Here is an 18,262-nt window from a genome sequence, read left to right as displayed (position 1 = left end):
TGTGTATAATATATATGTCTGAGTGAGAGACAGAGAGAGCCTGTGTGAGGGGCAGTATTAAGAGAGGGGTCAACCTCTGGGAATGGATGGGATTAAGCCTAGGGAGGAGGGGAGAGATATTGGTAGGTGGAGGAGTTGGGGCCTGAGAGGGCAAAGTGAAAGGAGACTGGCCAGGGGAGTAGGGAGAGCGAGTGGAAGGGACACTCTTACAGTGAATTTCTAGGGAAATTCTGCTCAAAATATTTAAAACTCTGCATCCTTGTATCTGTAAAAACAAAAGGAACCTTTCAACACCAACCTCACTTTAGTTAACACTATATCCTATGTTCCTTACTTAGGACTATGTACAATTATTATATGTAAAGATCACTGATACCACTTTAGTTAACACTATATCCTATGTTCCTTACTTAGGACTATGTACAATTATTATATATAAAGATTACTGATACCACTTTAGTTAACACTATATCCTATGCTCCTTACTTAGGACTATGTACAATTGTTATATGAAAAGATTATTGATACCACTTTAGTTAACACTATATGCTACGTTCCTTACTTAGGACTATGTACAATTGTTATATATAAAGATTACTGATACCACTTTAGTTAACACTATATCCTATGTTCCTTACTTAGGACTATGTACAATTATTATATGTAAAGATTACTGATACCACTTTAGTTAACACTATATCCTATGTTCCTTACTTAGGACTATGTACAATTATTATATGTAAAGATCACTGATACCACTTTAGTTAACACTATATCTTATGTTACTTAGGACTATGTACAATTGTTAGATGTAAAGATTACTGATCCCACTTTAGTTAACACTATATCCTATGTTCCTTACTTAGGACTATGCACAATTATTATATGTAAAGATCACTGATACCACTTTAGTTAACACTATATCCTATGTTCCTTACTTAGGACTATGTACAATTATTATATGTAAAGATCACTGATACCACTTTAGTTAACACTATATCCTATGTTCCTTACTTAGGACTATGTACAATTGCTATATGTAAAGATCACTGATACCACTTTAGTTAACACTATATCCTATGTTCCTTACTTAGGACTATGTACAATTATTATATGTAAAGATCACTGATACCACTTTAGTTAACACTATATCCTATGTTCCTTACTTAGGACTATGTACAATTATTATATGTAAAGATTACTGATACCACTTTAGTTAACACTATATCCTATGTTCCTTACTTAGGACTATGTACAATTATTATATGTAAAGATTACTGATACCACTTTAGTTAACACTATATCCTACGCTCCTTACTTAGGACTATGTACAATTGTTAGATGTAAAGATTACTGATACCACTTTAGTTAACACTATATCCTATGCTCCTTACTTAGGACTATGTACAATTGTTATATGAAAAGATTACTGATACCACTTTAGTTAACACTATATCCTATGTTCCTTACTTAGGACTATGTACAATTATTATATATAAAGATTACTGATACCACTTTAGTTAACACTATATCCTATGCTCCTTACTTAGGACTATGTACAATTATTATATGTAAAGATCACTGATACCACTTTAGTTAACACTATATCCTATGTTCCTTACTTAGGACTATGTACAATTGCTATATGTAAAGATCACTGATACCACTTTAGTTAACACTATATCCTATGTTCCTTACTTAGGACTATGTACAATTATTATATGTAAAGATCACTGATACCACTTTAGTTAACACTATATCCTATGTTCCTTACTTAGGACTATGTACAATTGTTAGATGTAAAGATTACTGATACCACTTTAGTTAACACTATATCCTATGTTCCTTACTTAGGACTATGCACAATTATTATATGTAAAGATCACTGATACCACTTTAGTTAACACTATATCCTATGTTCCTTACTTAGGACTATGTACAATTATTATAGGTAAAGATCACTGATACCACTTTAGTTAACACTATATCCTATGTTCCTTACTTAGGACTATGTACAATTATTATATGTATAGATCACTGATACCACTTTAGTTAACACTATATCCTATGTTCCTTACTTAGGACTATGTACAATTATTATATGTAAAGATCACTGATACCACTTTAGTTAACACTATATCCTATGTTCCTTACTTAGGACTATGTACAATTGCTATATGTAAAGATCACTGATACCACTTTAGTTAACACTATATCCTATGTTCCTTACTTAGGACTACAGAAGAATGAAAAGATGGATCGGTAAAAATGGACTTTTATTGGAACTTGCCCGACTCTGGCCGAGTTTCGCTCTGCCGAGCTGCCTCAGGGGCTGTGGCACATAAATATAAACAATTAAAAATGCACACAAACATAAATATTTGTATAAACATATGACATGATATAAAACATATTCAAAAAAATATATATTAAACGAATACATTAAATAGTAAAAACACTTCAACACGGAGACAGTGCTTGTTTTGTGTGCATAAGATAATGATGTTACATAAAAAGTTACGTGTTTGAAAGTACAGATACTGTGGCTGAAACATCAATTAAAAGTGGAAACAAATCTTACAAAAAACATGGTCTATAGTGATTGTTGCATTGCCCAATGCACTTCACCAAACAGCATATGGCTGATACATGCAAAATTTGTAACAAACAATAAAATATTATTAATTGAAATATATTATTGAGGAGGTCAATGTGTCTAATTATTAAGAAATGAAAAAATATAAATGATATGTAAAGATAGCAAACTAAATTTTGTACCTTGTTGAGCCAGAAACTTGGCTCTATATACTTTTGCTGATTTCCTAGGATGAAGGAGTATGAGTGAACACACCGAATCCGGGCTTGTCACTTGTGATTCATCAATCACTTGTGTGAACAGTATTGATGCAATTCTTATGGAACAAAAAATTCTCAATTATCTTAGTTATCAAGAAGGTAAAAAATGGACACATGCATTAGTCAGACTACAAATCTGAATGACTTCATTCTGAAATTGATACTGAAATCTTGTATCATTATTATCAAGCTGCTATATGTCTTTCAACTGATCACAAATTGATAGGGAGTTAACAGTAAAAAAGATGATGTCGAAAAATAAATGAATGGTGAACCTTACTGCATGTGAATGCAAACCATAATTTTTAATTTTTAATTTTTACAGTGTGTTAAATCTTGATCCGGTAGGTACCAGGAACAAATCAAAAATGAAATTAAAAGCAATACAATAATAAACTTCGCTACAAAATGAACAAATGGATAAAAGCAGCTTCGATACAATAGTGCTCCCTAGAAAGCTAAAATACACTTCGATACAATGCCAACAATACTTCTTATCAACAGTATATAGAAAATTTAAATTTAAAACGAGTGATATGCGGGAAGACGTGTGCCAAAGCAATGTAATAATAAAAAAAATGATGCGCTGAACAATAATTAAATTCCTAATATATAAAGTGCATAAGTGGATAAAAGCAGCTTCGATACAAAAGTGCTCCCTAGAAAGCTAAAATACACTTCAATACAATGCCAACAATACTTCTTATCAACAGTATATAGAAAATTTAAATTTAAAACGAGTGATATGCGGGAAGACGTGTGCCAAAGCAATGTAATAATAAAAATGATGCGCTGAACAATAATTAAATTCCTAATATATAAAAGTGCATAAGTCAAATAGCATATTGTGGCTATCCGCAAATATGTATCCATCGGAAGCTGTGTCACAATGAATACCGAACAAAAATGATGGAATCATTAATTGTGGATAATATCCAAGCGCAAGAAACTATGTCATATTAAGTATGCACTTAAGCAGACTAAAATATATAAGAGTGAAATCACTAGCTATTAAAACTAACTAATATTTTACCTTTGTTGAACTTGCACCGGTCACATACTGCTCTGACAAACACTGCAAGAACCAGTTAGTACCTGTATTGGACCTTTATTTTTCCCGCTTCTCACTCGAAATCACGCGAGAATAGACACATGTGTGGACAGATTGGCTCATAGGGAATGAGAGACATGAATAAAACCCTTCATAACGACTCTGGTGTGTAAAAAAAGTGAATTAATCAATACTGATCTAATCTGTGCAGTGATGCAAAAATGGTGACAAGAGGAGAAAATGTAATAAACAAATGTCTGCGGTTGACTCATATTCCTTCATTTGTGCAACTGCTGGAAAACGGATGTACGGTCAAAAGGTAAACACAAATATTTTAAAAACTTTAAAACACTGCATCTTTAAAAAAAGTAAATTAGTGTGAACATGTATAAAATCAAACATTCTTAAAAGATGCATCATTATTTGGAAAATCAAGTAAAAAATATATGAAGTAAATTTAAAGGGAAGATAAGGGGGGGGGAGGGGGGGAGGGGGGGGAAAAGGAAGGGGGAAAGGGAAAGGGGGTGGGGAAGAGGGAAGGGAAATTGGAAGGGAAAAAGGGGAGGGGGGGGGGAAGGAGGGAGGGAAAAGGGATAAGAAGGGCAAAGGGAGGGGGAAACAGAAGGGGAAGCACAACAAAAAATGCATGTGGACCTGAATATAATATTCCAAAATTAGAAAACCAAAAAATCAACAAAAACATATAGATAGATTATATATGCCATATATTGATTGCAAGAGAGGATTATGATCCATGTAAAATAAAGGTCTATAGGTATACACTGAGATCTGTTTCACCATTGAGACCCATGGGAGAAAGGGTCTTAAAATCAAAAATAAATTGTTGTTCTAATCTTAGTAACAAATTGTCAAAGTCACCCCCCCTCCAATTCCTTAGCGGCTGTTTGATGACACAGAATCTGAAGTCTGTGAAACTGTGGCCCATCTCTATCGCATGTGCGACCAATGGTTTACCCTCGCATTTTCTATTGATAGCACTCTTATGCTCTATGATTCTACTGCTGAACTGTCTTCTAGTTTTCCCTACGTATATTTTCTCACATGGACACTTTGCTATATAAATCACACCTACGCTTTTGCAATTAGTACGACTGCCGAGCTTGAAAATTCTACCAGTGTTAGGAATGAGTATAGATCGTGTTTTAAGATTAACTGGACATACGCTGCACTTCCCACAGGGTCCATGTCCTGTCTGATCGTTGCTAATGTTTTTAATGGATGGTAAAGCTGAAGGAGAAATGTATTCTTTTATGTTTTTATCGCGTTTATTCGCAATCATGACTTCTTTTCCTTTAAATTGTGGGAGAGACTGTACAATGTACCAATGTTTCTTAATGATTTTAATAATGTCATGTGAAAGTCCTGTGAAGGTAAGGGGGCAAATAATCTTCTCATTCTTAGTAACTTTCTTTTTTGGTTGCAACAAACCAGAGCGTTCCTGTGTTGCAGCCCTTGTCAAGCAACTTTCCACACAAGTTTTCGGATAACCCCTTTCTCTGAATCTATTCTTCATTTCAAAAGACCTAATCTTGAATGTCTTGTCATCAGTGCACAATCTTCTAAGGCGGAGGAATTGGCTGTAAGGCAAATTGCGTATTAGGGATTTGTTATGACAGCTGTCATATGCGAGGAGTTTATTCATATCTGTGGGCTTACGGTATATGTCCGTCATGAACCCTGTTGGAGTATTCATAATTAGAATATCTAGAAACGCGATTTTCTGCCTATTGAAATCCATCTTAAATTTAAGATTGCTATCCAACCTATTAATCCAATTCTTGAATTCCAACAGAGACTCCTCACTACCTTTCCATACAAGGAACACGTCGTCGATATACCGTTTCCACAGTAGGATGTTTCCACTGTATTTGCAATTGGTGAGATACCACTTTAGTTAACACTATATCCTATGCTCCTTACTTAGGACTATGTACAATTGTTATATGAAAAGATTATTGATACCACTTTAGTTAACACTATATGCTACGTTCCTTACTTAGGACTATGTACAATTGTTATATATAAAGATTACTGATACCACTTTAGTTAACACTATATCCTATGTTCCTTACTTAGGACTATGTACAATTATTATATGTAAAGATTACTGATACCACTTTAGTTAACACTATATCCTATGTTCCTTACTTAGGACTATGTACAATTATTATATGTAAAGATCACTGATACCACTTTAGTTAACACTATATCTTATGTTACTTAGGACTATGTACAATTGTTAGATGTAAAGATTACTGATCCCACTTTAGTTAACACTATATCCTATGTTCCTTCCTTAGGACTATGCACAATTATTATATGTAAAGATCACTGATACCACTTTAGTTAACACTATATCCTATGTTCCTTACTTAGGACTATGTACAATTATTATATGTAAAGATCACTGATACCACTTTAGTTAACACTATATCCTATGTTCCTTACTTAGGACTATGTACAATTGCTATATGTAAAGATCACTGATACCACTTTAGTTAACACTATATCCTATGTTCCTTACTTAGGACTATGTACAATTATTATATGTATAGATCACTGATACCACTTTAGTTAACACTATATCCTATGTTCCTTACTTAGGACTATGTACAATTATTATATGTAAAGATCACTGATACCACTTTAGTTAACACTATATCCTATGTTCCTTACTTAGGACTATGTACAATTGCTATATGTAAAGATCACTGATACCACTTTAGTTAACACTATATCCTATGTTCCTTACTTAGGACTATGTACAATTATTATATGTAAAGATTACTGATACCACTTTAGTTAACACTATATCCTATGTTCCTTACTTAGGACTATGTACAATTATTATATGTAAAGATCACTGATACCACTTTAGTTAACACTATATCCTATGTTCCTTACTTAGGACTATGTACAATTATTATATGTAAAGATTACTGATACCACTTTAGTTAACACTATATCCTATGTTCCTTACTTAGGACTATGTACAATTATTATATGTAAAGATTACTGATACCACTTTAGTTAACACTATATCCTACGCTCCTTACTTAGGACTATGTACAATTGTTAGATGTAAAGATTACTGATACCACTTTAGTTAACACTATATCCTATGCTCCTTACTTAGGACTATGTACAATTGTTATATGAAAAGATTACTGATACCACTTTAGTTAACACTATATCCTATGTTCCTTACTTAGGACTATGTACAATTATTATATATAAAGATTACTGATACCACTTTAGTTAACACTATATCCTATGCTCCTTACTTAGGACTATGTACAATTATTATATGTAAAGATCACTGATACCACTTTAGTTAACACTATATCCTATGTTCCTTACTTAGGACTATGTACAATTGCTATATGTAAAGATCACTGATACCACTTTAGTTAACACTATATCCTATGTTCCTTACTTAGGACTATGTACAATTATTATATGTAAAGATCACTGATACCACTTTAGTTAACACTATATCCTATGTTCCTTACTTAGGACTATGTACAATTATTATATGTAAAGATCACTGATACCACTTTAGTTAACACTATATCCTATGTTCCTTACTTAGGACTATGTACAATTGTTAGATGTAAAGATTACTGATACCACTTTAGTTAACACTATATCCTATGTTCCTTACTTAGGACTATGCACAATTATTATATGTAAAGATCACTGATACCACTTTAGTTAACACTATATCCTATGTTCCTTACTTAGGACTATGTACAATTATTATATGTATAGATCACTGATACCACTTTAGTTAACACTATATCCTATGTTCCTTACTTAGGACTATGTACAATTATTATATGTAAAGATCACTGATACCACTTTAGTTAACACTATATCCTATGTTCCTTACTTAGGACTATGTACAATTGCTATATGTAAAGATCACTGATACCACTTTAGTTAACACTATATCCTATGTTCCTTACTTAGGACTATGTACAATTATTATATGTAAAGATTACTGATACCACTTTAATTAACACTATATCCTATGTTCCTTACTTAGGACTATGTACAATTATTATATGTAAAGATTACTGATACCACTTTAGTTAACACTATATCCTATGTTCCTTACTTAGGACTATGTACAATTATTATATGTAAAGATCACTGATACCACTTTAGTTAACACTATATCCTATGTTCCTTACTTAGGACTATGTACAATTGTTATATGTAAAGATTACTGATATCACTTTAGTTAACATTTCCTCTATGTTCTACACATTTGATTATCTGTTTAATTGTTTATCTGTAATAAATGTTTTCTGTAATAGCCAAAGGAAACACTGAGGTTTCCAGCTCCACTCAGTTCGCTGTAAACCGATGTGATAGGAAAAGTAAAAAGTCATGGGATAGGTGGCGATGTCCTTTCGTGGATTGCAAACTGGCTAAAAGACAGGAAACAGAGAGTAGGATTAAATGGGCAATTTTCTCAGTGGAAGGGAGTGGACAGTGGAGTACCACAGGGTTCTGTGTTGGGACCCTTACTGTTCAATATATTTATAAATGATCTGGAAAGAAATACGACGAGTGAGATAATCAAATTTGCAGATGACACAAAATTGTGCAGAGTAGTTAAATCACAAGCAGATTGTGATAAATTGCAGGAAGACCTTGTGAGACTGGAAAATTGGGCATCCAAATGGCAGATGAAATTTAATGTGGATAAGTGCAAGGTGATGCATATAGGGAAAAATAACCCATGCTATAATTACACGATGTTGGGTTCCATATTAGGTGCTACAACCCAAGAAAGAGATCTAGGTGTCATAGTGGATAACACATTGAAATCGTCGGTTCAGTGTGCTGCGGCAGTCAAAAAAGCAAACAGAATGTTGGGAATTATTAGAAAAGGAATGATGAATAAAACGGAAAATGTCATAATGCCTCTGTATCGCTCCATGGTGAGACCGCACCTTGAATACTGTGTACAATTCTGGTCGCCGCATCTCAAAAAAGATATAATTGCGATGGAGAAGGTACAGAGAAGGGCTACCAAAATGATAAGGGGAATGGAACAACTCCCCTATGAGGAAAGACTAAAGAGGTTAGGACTTTTCAGCTTGGAGAAGAGACGACTGAGGGGGGATATGATAGAGGTGTTTAAATCATGAGAGGTCTAGAACGGGTAGATGTGAATCGGTTATTTACTCTTTCGGATAGTAGAAGGACTAGGGGACACTCCATGAAGTTAGCATGGGGCACATTTAAAACTAATCGGAGAAAGTTCTTTTTTACTCAATGCACAATTAAACTCTGGAATTTGTTGCCAGAGAATGTGGTTCGTGCAGTTAGTATAGCTGTGTTTAAAAAAGGATTGGATAAGTTCTTGGAGGAGAAGTCCATTACCTGCTATTAAGTTCACTTAGGGGTAGATTTTAAAAGAAGCGCGATCAGCCTACTTTTGCTTGCGCATCAGACTCAAGCAAAAGTACGCTGGATTTTAGTAGATACGCGCGGAGCCGCGCGTATCCACTAAAATCCTGGATCGGCGCGCGCAAGGCTATCGATTTTGTATAGCCTGCGCGCGCCGAGCCGCGCTGCCTCCCCCCGTTCCCTCCAAGGACGCTCCGAAATCGGAGCGGCCTCGGAGGGAACTTTCCTTTGCCCTCCCCTCACCTTACCCTCCCTTCCCCTACCTAACCCACCCGCCTGGCCCTGTCTAAACCCCCCCCTTACCTTTGTCGGGGGATTTACGCCTCCCGGAGGGAGGCGTAAATCCCCGCGCGCCAGCGGGCCTCCTGTGCGCCGGGCCGCGACCTGGGGGCGGGTACGGAGGGCGCGGCCACGCCCCTGGGCCGTAGCCACGCCCCGTACCCGCCCCCAAAACGCTGCCGACACGCCCCCGAAACGCCGCGACGACCGAACCCGCCCCCGACACGCCCCCCTCCGAGAACCCCGGGACTTACGCGAGTCCCGGGGCTCTGCGCGCGCCGGGAGGCCTATGTAAAATAGGCTTCCCGGCGCGCAGGGCCCTGCTCGCGTAAATCCGCCCGGTTTTGGGCGGATTTACGCGAGCAGGGCGCTGAAAATCCGCCCCTTAGAGAATAGCCACTGCCATTAGCAATGGTTACATGGAATAGACTTAGTTTTTGGGTACTTGCCAGGTTCTTATGGCCTGGATTGGCCACTGTTGGAAACAGGATGCTTTGCTTGATGGACCCTTGGTCTGACCCAGTATGGCATTTTCTTATGTTCTTATGTTCTTATGATATGTAAAATCGAATATCGGTATATAAAAATAATAAATAAATAAAATTTTAAGTAATCACTTTTTTCTGTATTACATTTGTAATTAATTCCTTAAAAACTGTCGTGTATATTGTATTATTTTGACCAATATAAAGTATGCAGAATTTTACATTTTTTGTGTGCAGAATTTAAACATTTTCTTTTGCACAGAATTCCCCCAGGAGTAGCATTATCACTAGGAAACACAAACTTTCTCTCTTCTTGTCTTTACAGCGCCCATCCAGCAGTAACCTTATGCAGTATAGAAAATATGGATATTTTTTGTTAGATTGTTAACTTAATCAGCTTCGAGTAGCATTCTTTTTTTTTTGTACATAAGTAACCAATGAGATAACTTTCAGACCGCACCTTCTATTTAACTTCTAATTTACAGTTAAGAACCTATTATGGCTTTAAAATATTCGACCATCCATCTGAAGCAGCAGCAGCGAGCAATGTTCTGTGCTGTCAGGTCTATTAAGCAATTCTCTATTTAAGCAGAATTTATATTTAGTTCAGTCAATTAATGCAGGGCTTATCAGGTTCACGGTAATTACTATTCCCCACCCCCCCATTATTTTCACTGCAGCAGGAGAAGTGACGTCAGGAGGAGATTTTTGCGTTATCACACAAGTCCTGATTCCACTCTTGCACCGGCAGGAGGTATTCACCCTCCTACTCCCCTCAGACAAATTACCGAGTATAAGTAACAGAGGCAGAGCAGCTTCTGCTCGCAGATCGCTCTGAGTGCCTGGCAGGGCATGTGCGGATAAACTCCACGCACTAAGCAATGTTTTGGCAATGCTGGGCTTAGCCACGGCTGAACTGTTTTACTTCACGGAACAGACCGTTTTTGTCCTCGTAGCCCAACTGGGAAAATCTCTCTCTCTCTCTAAATAAAAAGATCCGCAAATGATGGGGGGTTTTTTGTTTCCAAGGCAGGCAGAGCAAATCCAAGTATTGATGTTTCATTGAGTTTTATAATAGGGAAATTAAAACTTTGTTTAGCAATGTGTATGTGGGGACAAAAAAACACCTCATATTTTTTTATATCACAAGGCAGAAACCCTTCACAAAAGCTTAGCTGTGGCTCACACATGTAAAACACGATGTTACGCGTGTAGTTTGTCCAAATGCTCTTGGGTGGATTTTCTTCTGAAGAGCATGCCCTCAGGATCCAAGATGGCGACAGCTGCAGTTTGAGTTCCAGCTCATTAGGGTTTTCATCTCTATCAACCCTGAGATTTCATCCAACAATTGCAAGACGGGGGAGAAGGAAGGAAGGCCGAGAACTTGCTCTTTTAGTCTTCTGAGCTTTCAGTCCTCCAGAAACATCCTTGGTGAAAGCACCAGCATTTGTAGCATCTGTGCCAGACTTGGATCTTTTCATTGAGCCTCGGTGGGCAGTTCCCCTCATCCAGCCACATGCTGGCTGGCATGCAATAACTATTTTATAAGCAGGGCTTCTGATCCTAGGTGTTTGTAAATTGCAAATGTAGGTGTTCATTTCTCAGGCAATTAAGTGTGTTTATCTGTGTTTTCACATTGCAAGCAATATCTCTAGGGGGCCATTTTTAGGGTGATTCAGTTTTATACAAAGAAAAAAGAACCATGCAAAAGCCTTCCACAAATTAAAAACAAAACAAGGATGAGGATGAGGATGGAGAAAAGATGCTTGGATGTCAGGATGAGAGGACTGAGAGTATGTGTGTGCGGGGTGGGGTGCGGTGGGGAGGGGGATGGGTGTATGTAGATCCCCTTTGCACGCCTCCTCCTCCTCCTGATCTTCCCTCTCCCCTCTCCCTTCAACTTTCCCTTGCACTCCCTTCTCCCTCTCCACTTACATCAATTTCACACTGGTCCCACTCCTACAGCATTGACTCCTTTTGGGCCAGCAAGGCTTGGGTTTCCCCATGGTCCTCTCCTCCCACAGTACCTCTCCTTGGACTGGCAAGAATTGGGCTCCCCATCAGTCCCTCTCCGATGATGTTTTTCAGGTGTTGCTCTCACGTTTCTTCTTGATGCTTGAGGGCAGCAGCCAGATGATGTCACTGGAGCTCCCCAGTGTAAGTCTATTTTGGGGCGGCTTTCGTTAGAAATGAAAAAAATGTATCCATGGGGATTGTTTTATTGAGGCTTCAGTTTTAACTGAAATTCAGAAGCCCTGCTTATAAGTTTGGAGTCAAATGGTGGTTGGGTCTAAAAGAAATGGATGATGTCAAGAAAGTTCAGATAGACAATCATCAATTGGAATCCATTCTAGAACAGACTGCCCTACTAAAATTAGTGAAAAAGAAAACCACTTCTCACTAAGGGGGTCATTTTCTAACGGGATTGCACGCGAAAGCTAAATCGGGGCGGAGTCGGGGAGGCGTCGGCACCGGAAGAGGAGAAGTCGGGACGGAAACAATCGCTGGCTGCGAAAAAGGTAAGAACTCTTATCGCTGCCAGTAGCGCGCCCAATAGCACCACCTTTTATGATGGCGCTATTGGGTGCAAAAGCCGGCAGCGATAACACCGTGGTGGTGCGATCGCTGCCGGCTTTCGCAGGCCCACCCCCCACTTCGCCCCCCGCCCCCAGTTACCGCCGGATTCTCTAAGGTCCGCGACCTTAGAAAATCCAGGCATAAGTTTCTTGGTTTATGGTAGAGTGCTTGGAACTGAAATGTAACGAGCGTTATGTCCTAAATTACAATATGAATGTTTTTATTTGTAACCCACCCCGAACTTTGGAGGGTGCAGGAAATAAATACTTTTCAAATAAATAAATAAATAGAAAGACGGTGGCAAAATATCCTGAGACAGTTGAGCGAGTTAGTGTATTGGAAGCTTTTATGAATTATAGACTATATTTAGATCAGGTGACGAGGCACATATTTTGCTCTTAAAATGACTTCTGCATTAAATTGCCCATTAGAGCTGTTTGCCATCATTAAGCAGTTATTGCATGATAATAATAATACATCAAATATAAAAGAGTTGGATACTACAAGTGTGACAAATTATTTGTTAATAAACGAGTTCCCTCTGTACTGCCTTGAGAAAGGCTAAGGAGGAACTAATGGCATTGAACCAGGGGTACTAGAAGGAGTTAATAGCTTAGGTAATGGATGGTCTTCTTTTCGTACTATTACAGATCAAGAGGCAATATCCCTGTTATCGTCATTAAAACCAAATGGCAGCATTTTAAATTCTTGCCCTCTTTGGCTGATTCACGTGTTGAAAGATAAATTTGTTGGATTACTTACTGACCATTGCTAATACTTCACTTAAACAAAAGCCTATGCCTGAGTTATTGAAGGTGGCTGTTGCAACTCCAGTCTTAAAAAAGCCAACAGCTGTTCGTAAATAACTATCGATTATGGACCAAACTCTAATCCGCCGAGACGGATGAAATTTCTTGAAAAGTTTGTTTTGCCAAAACTAAAAATTGTTAGATTGATGATAATGATTTCCTGGCCCCTAATCAATGCTGCTTCTCTACCGATCATAGATTAGAAACTTTACTCATGTCAAGTGTACGACTCATTGTTACAAGAAATAGATAAGGATAATATTATTATTATGATATTATTGGATGTATCATCCACTTTTGACGTCCTGTCACAAAATGTTAACCCCGATTGTCTTTGCTTGGCACAGCAAGAATGGTGCTGCTATAGTTTTCCTGTTATAGTAAACATCTGAGATAACGTTGAAAGTAAAGGGTAATGAGGTGGAATTCAGAAACAACTTGTGATGGGCATGCCACTGGGCTCGGCCTTATCCAACTCTTTATTCAATGTATACCGGACTCCATTGGCTGGCTTGCTGAAGTCCTTAGGAATCATTTCTCAATTTTATGCTAATGATATTCAATTGTTGCTCCCTGTAGTTAGCTCAGTCCAAACAATTTTTGTTCAAATGTTGGAATGTACGACAAAGATTGAACATTGGTTACCAATCAGAGTTTGGCACTTGAGTAGGGCCACCAGGCAATTGCCCAAGACACTGTGAGCCGGAGGGGGGGGGATGCCCAGGCACCACCAGCATCACTGCTGCAGCCAAAGAGAGTCCTGCCATGGTCATGGCGGTATAAGAGAGTCCCAGCATGGCCATGACGGATGCCATCCAGCCACGGGCCAAAGAGAGTCCCAGTGTGGTCACAGTAGATCTCCTCCCACCCCCCTACTCCTACTACTGCCGTGTCTGGAGGGTTGGGTGTGTTGTAGCTGGGGGGGGATGGGGGATGAATTTATGCATGTAACTTTAATTTTCAGACACCATGAGGATAACTTTCTAATAGCTCATGAAGGGCTAAAGTCTGCATGCAACAAATACTTGCAGACTTTAGTCGGAAGTTTGAAAGTGAACTTATGCACTCAAGTCCATTGTGAAAATTAGTGGGTATATGCATAACCCTGCCCAGCATATGCACATACGTTTACGCCGGTTAGAGAGCAAGTAGAAATGTGTATGTGTGCACTTACACACATACACATTTCTACTTGCTCTCCCCAGCTCCAGTCCCCAGTACACCTTTTTGCAGTGTGCAAAAATGAATGCTGAGAATCCCTTCTGCACATACTTTTATGTGCATAAAAGTCCCAGTTTTCAAAGACCAATTTATGTGCACGACATTGGGTTTTATGTGCAAAAATGCTTTTGAAAATTCAGCCTTCTAAGTGTAACCAATCCGTTTAAGATGTCCATCATTGTTTTGCAATGAGGAAAGCTACGTGCATCTCTTCACCTGATATTTCAACACAAATCATGTAGGGTAATTTTGTATCTGTTTTGTTTTGTTTTTATTTTTTGTGCATGAAAATGCAGCCCTCTGTTCTTAGTTCACAAGAAGAAAGCAGCAGAGAGCAATCTGAGTCCTGGGCTTCACAGTGGTCTGAGGTATAGACTTTGATTAGGCGACCTGGGCCCACAGAAACAGCCTTTTCCAGAGAACCAACAGCCTAGAAAGACGTGCCACGGTTTTGTTTTCCATTCACAAACAGCAGAGACCCTACATACATGTTCCTCAAGCCTCGTTATTGACATTTCACATGCTTTTATTATTTTTGTCCACATGACATTATAGTTGTTCATCCACTCACACTAAACAGGTTTTTACAGTACCGAACGTCGTCGTCCGTCTCCCCCACCTCCAAAAAAAATAAATAAATAAAAGCACTAACAGACAATTAGGAAAAATATCACCTACCTGAATTCATGAGTCTTTTACTATGAGTGGAAATCATACGCACCCGAAATGTCTGACATGTTATTGACCAAATCCACTGGCCCACCTAATCTTTGGCTGACAAATGGCTGCTTCAGAAATGGGTCATACATACTTTTTGGGTGCATACTTTTCAGAATCTGTATTGTAAGGGAATATGAGGGAATAACAGAATATGTTGCTATCTGCACACATGCACTTAACAGTCCATGTACCAAGGAAATATTCTAAGGAAAATATACATTATCGAATAGCAATATCTAATCAGATATAAAGGTTTCAGTCTTTCTTCTAATACAAATAAACTACTACATTTGATTTAATCCTTGATAAAATCAGATTGTCAGAACCAGATAAGAATCGCAGCCTTTATTCAAGATGCCATCTTCTCCTCTATGACTAATACACTATTTGTATTATGGGAAAACTTGCAGCGTTGGAATACTACGAAATAAATCAAGCCCTCTGCTTTATGCACTCTTAAAAGACAAATCCCATTAGGATTCCACTCTGCATGGCTGTTGGTTAAAATCATTGACCAATATCCTGATAAATTAATCAGCTGAGGTAATGCAGGCCTCCCTGTCATCATTTGCCACTAATCTGCATTTAGAATTCACGTCAGCTTCCCGGGGCCCCCGCGGAGGGATGTTCATCAATTCTCCATGCTCTGCTCCAGTTTACTCGAGATGTACGACTTAAGAGGAAATTGTTTACAGAAAGCCTAGCATCGTACAATTGTACCGCGCTACTGCTAGCCTTTGTACAGGCTCAGAACAAATGTAACCATTACATAATAATTACTTCAGAAACGCGCCAGCCATGACCAAATTAGGGTTGGGTTTTTTTTATGTAGTGGAAGTGTGCTTTGTTGTTCTTGAAATTTCTTTGATCTTGCTTGAGCAGTACTATGGCGAGATTAAAGCATTTTAAATGGATAACTGACTGGGGAAAAAAAAATCTTGACTTGTTATTTGTTTGAGACACCGCGGTGAGATAATATATAATCTCACTTTCAGGCTTTCCCCTATCAGTTTCCACACTTCATGTCGCATTTTTGATGCTATACGATATATCCTGGATGCAAGCGAAACGCGCCCGCACGCACCTCATCGTGTCAGGGATATTTATGAAAATATTGCTCCGGGTTTTACCGATAAAACTGGCCTGCTCCAGAGCAATTCCTGTGCTGCAGCAAAGCTTTCATAAATCACCCACTTCGGAGTTCCTATTTCTAATTAAATCAGCATTTAGTACCCATGAAAAGCAAGGCAAATGATCGTAGCAAAAGAGACTGCTATTTAAGGCCATAATTTTTCAATTCTCTGTGGTACAAATAGGATACATGCTCAGGCTAGAAATATCGTTAAAGCACAATTGAAGCCCTGAGAGACATCAAATTATCAGAAAGACATTGGTTCCAGGCGTGTTCATAACCGTCAGCAAAATGGGGAGTGCAGGTTCTTTTAAAAAAAAAAATTAATTAGCCAAAGGTTAATAAAAAGATAACTACAAAACGATTGTGTCTAAGGGGTAGACAAACAAGGGAGGAGGTGTGGCCCAGCAGTTTTAAACAATGAGATATGAGCCAGGGGAGTTGTGTGCGTCAGCTCGGACAGATCACTTAATCTTGCTCTTGGGGGCATGGACTCGTCATCCCTTATGCGGTTTGGCTGAAAATGCTGAAATTATAACAACAATAACTCTGAGCTTGAGTAATAATAATAATAATATTGGGTAATAACTGGGTAATAATGCAGTGCCTTTCCACTGTAAGGCTGTCATGTTGATTATGCATGTAAGTTTCTTAACTATTTAGCTTAGAATTCATTGAGTCTTTGGAGGAAAGGCACAATGAAACCTTAATGCAGCATTGTTTACCGTTTAAACTAGTGCAACCACGTCTGCCTTGCAGAATCTCCTCAGTTCACCTGATATCATTCTGTCCGTAGCAGAGAATACAATGCAGATGGTCACAGTTGTGGCCTACCACACAGGAATAATTCCAACAACCTTTCCAAATATGTCTTCCTCCAAGCTTGATGCAATAAATGTATGTGTGACTGAATTACTTTAGGATTATGAAAACTCAGTAGCTAGGATTAATTCTTGGCAAACAGTAGCAGCTGATCTAAGAGCCATAGATTGAGAGAGAGAGTGAAATGTAACTTGCTCCTGTTCAGCTGGATTGTTTTTGTGGTATCTACCTTGCTTTTCCCTAAACCTTGCACTGCTATTTTATCTATGGAGAAATCCTGAATAACTTCCACCAAATCCTGAATAACAATCCACCAAAGATGACTGTAGCTTATTTCTGCTCTCAGGCTATCACTAGCTTGTTCCCTTTTCGTAGCAATGAGCAGAAACTTAACCCTGCTTGGTTAAGAGCATCATCAGATGACAGTTTGCACCCGAGCCTGTCCTTGGTGGATACTAGACTGGTTAAGGAGTCGGCGAACCCACATCCCTAATTGGCATGGGTTGGTCAGCGGCCAGAGCAGACAGACATGTCTAGTGACGGCCTGTGCAGACCCAGTATAGGAATACGGTATGCTGATTGTCCAAGCGTGTAGGGGGCACGGAGAGCGCAAGGAAACTGGCCATGCTAGGCAGGGCAGAGAGGGAAAAGAAGGGGATTATGTCAGGTTGTTAGGGGAAAGGAAAGGGGATTATACTGGAATGGATAGTGTACAGGGTATGGAAGGGGATTATACTAGGCTGGATAGTATACAGGGAAGGAAGGGGATTGTACTGGGGTGGATAGTGTACAGGGAAGGGATGTGGATTACACTGGGCTGCATAGCATACATGGGCAGGGAAGCAGATTATACTGGGGTGGATAG

At 38.5% G+C, this 18,262-nt stretch overlaps 1 protein-coding gene and 1 long non-coding RNA gene across 3 annotated transcripts in view; both read right to left on the bottom strand.

Annotated features, from left to right (window-relative positions):
• Positions 1 to 18,262, bottom strand: part of AFF2 (AF4/FMR2 family member 2) — a 779,982-nt gene that overhangs the window by 733,003 nt on the left and 28,717 nt on the right. The window lies entirely within an intron of this gene.
• LOC115094564 lies at positions 2,299 to 3,942 on the bottom strand. The gene is made up of 3 exons (XR_003857584.1): positions 3,890 to 3,942; positions 2,779 to 2,912; positions 2,299 to 2,332 (listed from the first exon to the last, which is right to left on the bottom strand). It is a non-coding gene; the product is annotated as an uncharacterized LOC115094564 (long non-coding RNA).

This window comes from Rhinatrema bivittatum, chromosome 6, assembly GCF_901001135.1.
Source record: "Rhinatrema bivittatum chromosome 6, aRhiBiv1.1, whole genome shotgun sequence".
Classification (NCBI taxonomy): Eukaryota; Metazoa; Chordata; class Amphibia; order Gymnophiona; family Rhinatrematidae; genus Rhinatrema; species Rhinatrema bivittatum.
This window is presented reverse-complemented; position numbering and strand designations above follow the sequence as displayed.